Source organism: Chaetura pelagica, unplaced genomic scaffold (genome assembly GCF_000747805.2).
Source record: "Chaetura pelagica isolate M959 unplaced genomic scaffold, ChaPel_1.0 scaffold129, whole genome shotgun sequence".
Classification (NCBI taxonomy): domain Eukaryota; kingdom Metazoa; phylum Chordata; class Aves; order Apodiformes; family Apodidae; genus Chaetura; species Chaetura pelagica.
The window spans coordinates 212929-218932 of record NW_009954536.1 but is presented as its reverse complement, the minus strand read 5'-3'; positions in this window follow the sequence as shown (position 1 = coordinate 218932).

Below are 6004 nucleotides of genomic sequence, written 5' to 3'. Positions count from 1 at the left end.
CCCCTGGTCGAGCTCCGGGAGATGCTCCCTTGGTGGAGCTCCGGGAGATGCTGCTTTGGTGGAGCTCCGGGAGATGCTGCTTTGGTGGAGCTCTGGGGGATGCTCCCTTGGTGGAGCTCCGGGAGATGCTCCCTTGGTGGAGCTCCGGGAGATGCTGCTTTGGTGGAGCTCCGGGAGATGCTGCTTTGGTGGAGCTCCGGGAGATGCTGCTTTGGTGGAGCTCTGGGGGATGCTGCTTTGGTGGAGCTCCGGGGGATGCTCCCTTGGTGGAGCTCCGGGGGATGCTGCTTTGGTGGAGCTCCGGGGGATGCTGCTTTGGTGGAGCTCCGGGAGATGCTGCTTTGGTGGAGCTCCGGGGGATGCTCCCTTGGTGGAGCTCCGGGGGATGCTCCCTTAGTGGAGCTCCGGGGGATGCTGCTTTGGTGGAGCTCCGGGGGATGCTGCTTTGGTGGAGCTCCGGGGGATGCTGCTTTGGTGGAGCTCCGGGGGATGCTCCCTTAGTGGAGCTCCGGGGGATGCTCCCTTAGTGGAGCTCCAGGGACACAGCGGCAGTTTGCCCAGTGCTCCCCCAAAGCCTCCAGCTGCAGGTACTGGACATTTCTAACCAGCCCGTGCTAAAGAGACGCAGTGTCAGGTGGACAGACAGGGCGTTTGGGCCGGTCTCTCTGCATCTCTGCCCGAGGTGTGGCCCTGCTGGACAAGCTGTGCTCCTGTAAGGCTGAGCTGGATCCAGGACAAGATCTTCTTAGTGAGCATCTCCAAACTGTAGAGTTTGCTATGGGAAAGTGCTTTGATTGTAGAGGCCATGAACCCATTTGCCTGCCTGGCTGCAAAAGCACGACCTATGTGGAAGGAAGGTTCCTTAGGACTGAAGCTAATTCCTAGTCCTTTCCTGTCCTTATACACTGCTTTCCACGATGGTGATTTTGCAATTACAGTAGATGCAGAGAGAGCAATTGATCCTTCAGGTTTTGTACATTGAAGCCTTACTTTTAAATTGACTTCTTTTCTTGCACACTCTCTCCACAGCAAGAAACTGCAAGAGTTGCTGTGTAGTCACACTCGTAAGGAATTCACACATCTTGTGCCATATGGTTGATTAAATACTATCTACAGGGACCTCACTGGAATTACAGGCATGCTGTAAGTCACACAACATATAGAGAAACTGTTTAGATTATGAGAGCCAATTTGTAGGGGGTAATGAATACAGCTATTATGATCCAAACCATTCAAAATCTTATTTGTGACTTGTAAAGCTCGCAAGCCAGTTATTGCTCTGCTTTTTAGCAGTTCACTGAAGGGGCAGCAGGCACCACTTCATATTAAACATCACTCTGTTGTGTTTTGTTTTTCACACCAGAGGCAAAAGAAATTTGAACATACAGTGTTAATGATCAAGTATCTGTTAGAGGAGGGACTTGCAGAGGTTTTACCAGCCACTTCACACTGTCACACCACACAGCTCCAGCTGAGCTGGGCTGTGCCTGTATTGGTCAATGAAACAAGTTAGGTCTTATTCACCTGGCCGTGAGAGGATAGGTAACATAAAGATGCTTGTCACAGAACGGGGTGGTCCTGTCTCTCTCCCTGGGCCCTGCAGTTCCTAAAAGCAGGCTGGGCACTGCAGGAGTGATGATTTGGGGCCTGCAGCGACGGCAGCATCATTTCTGGCTTCAGTTTGCTAGGTTAGGAACAGCTCAGAACTGGAGTGTTTGCCAAGGGGCTGAGGAGAAGAGTGCTGTGATGGGTCACTTGAGAGGAAAAACAATCATCCCTAGAGCACCCACCCCTTGTTTATCCAGTCAGAAGCAAAACAAGTTCCTGCTAAGGTTATGAGCTTGGTGAGGTGCCAGTGAGGGGCTGCATCCCATCAGCTGCCCGTCAGCAGCCCACTCAACTGAGCTCAGCAGCCATAGAGACCAGCCAACAGTGAGCCTGTTTTTTTGGAGCTAAGCATGAAAACAAAAGGAAAATAGAAGCAATGGGAAGGACACATGACATGAAAACAACATGCAGAAGGCTGTGACTCCCTCTCAGGAAGGCCAAACATCAGAATAAGAGTCTCAAGCAAAGGGAGTGCTAAGGCAAGAGAACAGCAGCCACAGCACCACTGTGACAAGCCCAAGGCTGCAAGAATTTTGGTTTTCATCTCATTTTTCACAGGGAAGGAAGGCCACTCATGGTTCATCAGCATAAGAAAGGCACCCAAGAACATGCAGGGACATTCTGAAGGTGCTGAGAAATCCACAGCCCCAGATAACTGAACTGTGTTGGACCCAGCCTGCCACTGGGAGCTCTCAGACTCACCCATGCTAACACTGACTCCTCTTTTTTGAGACTGGAGTGCTGAGGTCCCTGATATCATTTTGATCCTGGGCCTTTCCAAAACATAAGCATCGTGGAAATGGCTTCCATGTTCTTCTCATGTGCACACCTGCAGCTAATTTTTTGGCCTTTAGCAGATTCAATCAAGAGCCCTGAGCACCAGGCTCTTCAGCTGATGGGCTACAGCTGATGGATTGACTGCCCCTTTCTCCAGGCACCTACATTTATTGGAAGCCCAGGAAGAACAACGAACACCAGATCCTCTGAAGAAAAAAACTTTGCTGTTGGCCAAGACTGTCTTTAGGACAGGCAGCTCTTCCCACTTCCTTTGTCTGTCTGCCTCTACTCTACAAGTTCATACAGGGAATTTCTCTTACTAAGGAAAGAATCAAAACCAACAGAAATGTGCCAGGCATTATGAGCCACCCAACCCAAAAGAAAACTTCAATAAAACACATTGCAACTGAAAAAAGAAAAAGAAAATGAAAACAAAGAAGAAAAAGAAAAGAAAACAAGTGAAGCTGCTGAAGCAACATAGAGTTCACAGACAAAAGGAGACTCTTGGCTGATCCAAAACTACCTCCCAGCCTGCAGCAGCTTTTGACTTCAACTTTTAAAAACCTGAAACATCCTTAAAGCAAGCATGGAATTAATGGCTCTAGAAAACACTGGAAAATTCAGTGTTCAGCATTACATGTACTGACTGTGAATACTTCTATCTAAGACAAAAGGCACATCATTAGACAATAATCCTCTGATTTCCATGGCCTTCACCAGTTATCTCTGGACATTTTAATCACCTGTAAGTGGGTCTACCCCAGAAAAACACGACTATATGGTTATCCTTAAGCATGTAATAAATCCCAATGTTTCACTCCACTGGGCAGGGGCCTGCATCCCTGCAGTGAACTTGCAGGGCTCAGTAACCCAGATCCAGACCTGCTTTTTTGCTGGTGAGGGAGAGGAGTATTAATGCCATTACATTTTAAATGTCCCAGCTTCCCCATTCCTGTGAGATACAACTGGGATGTTTTCATGTTTTTCAAACACTTCAAGAGAAAAAAAAAAAAAAAAAAAAAAAAAAAAAGGTGTGGCCTTTTAATTACATCTGCACGTTGAGCTTTGTTGATACCAAGGCCAAGGCACAGCCAGCCAAGAGCTCCTGCAGCAATGCTTTCTGTGTAGCTCATGCCTCCTGTCTAAGCAAGGGGAAAATGATGGATTTGGGTCATCTGATGAGACATTGCTCTTTGGCTGTAGCCCCAGCCAGCAGCCCCTCTGGTGTGCTCAGCAGAAGTCCTGTTGTGACAACAGGACAAACACCAGGCAAAGCAAGAGCAGCTGTTTGGCTCCCACAGCTCCTGCTGTTACTCCCTGTATCCCCTGTATGTCCCCTCTACTGCCTCCTGCCACCACCAGAGGTGTGAATGGGACTGTCACCAAGAAGCTGGCTTCTCTGTGCCCTTGCAAGGCCCGTGCTCCAGCTGGGCAGCAGCAAAGCCAGGCTTTATTCAGGGCTACAAAACCCTTGCCGTTAAGGGGCTGCCCTCTGCTGACTCACCCAGGGTTGCACGGGCACAGCTCGAAGGTGGATGGAATGAGTCCAAGCACCACCTTTCCTAGAAGGCCACCAATCCAGGTGCACTCAACTCAGCAGGAGCAGACACTGCTGGACTTGGTGGCAGGGCTGCTGTGCTCCCTGCCTTCACCTGCCTCAGCTCCAGGAGACAGGAGCCAGAGCAGCAGCACCGTGTCCAAGGCTGCTGGTATGTCCTGGGAGCTTCCAGAAGCATCCATCTTCGTGGAAGAGCATCCAAGGGTCTGCAGGGACCATGGGTAAACTCCTCCTTGCATTAAGGGTCAGTGAAGTAGCACTAAAAGGTACCACCAGTAATGGTGAGCCCTGGTGACGTGCCATGCTGACCCTAGCACAGCTATAAGCCTTAGAGAGAAAATACTGGCCCAGTGGCCACCAGATTTGTGTATTTTGTCAAAATACAAGTAAAAATTCTCTTGAGGTTTAGTTCCTAGGAAATAAGACATATTATAAAAAACTTGATTGAAGAAAATGAAACAGACATGTTCCTTCTGAAACTCCTCGTCTTAACTATTTTCAGATGTAGAAACTACAAATTAGACAGACATCAGCTCCAATCTCTCTCTAAATCCTTCCTACTTAATTTTTATTAAGAGACTTTTTTGTTGTTTCTTTGTTTCTTCTGCCACATTGAGCTGTGGAGTGTTCTGTTCATCCCTTGAAATATTAACAAGCCCAACTGAACATGGTCCTGGGCAACTTGATCTAGCTGACCCTGCCTGAGCAGGGGGCCTATGACTAGTGCTCCAGAGGTCTCCCTGAACCTCGAGTATTATTTGATGCTGTAACAAGCTCTCCTGATAATCGCCATAATATACTGACAGCTTTTATTCACAGGAGTACCTCAGGATATGCTTATATTTATGCATGAACCCAACAAAAGTCAACAAAGTGACAGTTATTGGAAGCACAAGCTTAATTGCACAGCTCCAAGCACATGCTCATCCCTTACTACAGTTAGAGAATTTTACCCACAGGCTTAAACAAGTATTCAAGTCCTTTTCTGAAAGGCCTTTTGTTTGTTCTTTTGTACATAGCACTTGGCTTCACTAGTTTTTTGTGCTCCATTTACTTAGCATTATCTTCTGATCAGGCTCTCACACAGAAGCCTGAAGCTCTGTCACTAAAGAACATGCAGGAAAAGGACCAGCTTCTAATCATGTGAACTGAAAGGCTTCTGTAGCATCCTGGCAGCAGGCCAGCGTAATTAGCAAAATACTAGGAAAGCAGGAGTAACAACTATAGCCATTACCATTCAGAAACTGCAATCATGACTCCAGTACCCACAGCCTCAGAACTAGTCAACTACTTCCCCCCAGCCCCTTTAGTTTGTTTTCACATCCACAAAATGAAGCAATGTGCTTGATTGCAGTTCTCAAACAAGATTATCAATCATGTATATAACTAGAGAAACATAGAAAACAGTCAAACTACAAATAAATTTGCATTGCTTGATACTACAGTAAACGAGGAACATGCAAGTTTGGTCCAGGAGGTAACATCTTAGTATTCACTTACACTTGCAAGTTCACTGGGAATCTCTCACCTCTCTCGGGTTGGAAGAGTGGCCAGTTTCCAACATTTTCCTGGACACATGTGCAGCAAATTGCTACTGGCAAGCAACAAAAATCATACAGCAGCTTTTCCTGTGCCTGCTAAATCCATTCTGCCATTTCTGTGGCTAATGTCCTTACAGTGAATAGTGTGAGCATCATACCAGTAGCATTGCTTTCAGGGAAAAAAACCTCACCAAAAGGAACACCCTCATCCTTTTTAAATTGAGAAAAGTAGGACTTCTGCAGCACTTAAAAGATCCAATTTTAGCATTATTCATTTACTTGAACTGCTTTTTTGTCCTCTGCACATGCACTGGGCTTGATGCCCAGGACTAAGACAAAGGTAGTAGAGAAATAGCTTTGTTTCCATTCACAGCTGCTTGCTGACAGGAGTCAGTAACAGTAGGAATGAGGTGTTGAAGGGTTCAAGTGATCTGTGACACTGCACTCATTTTAATGACTCTTGGAAAGTGACTGAGTTAATTCAAACACCTCCTGCACCAAGTTCCTGTACAACAGCACT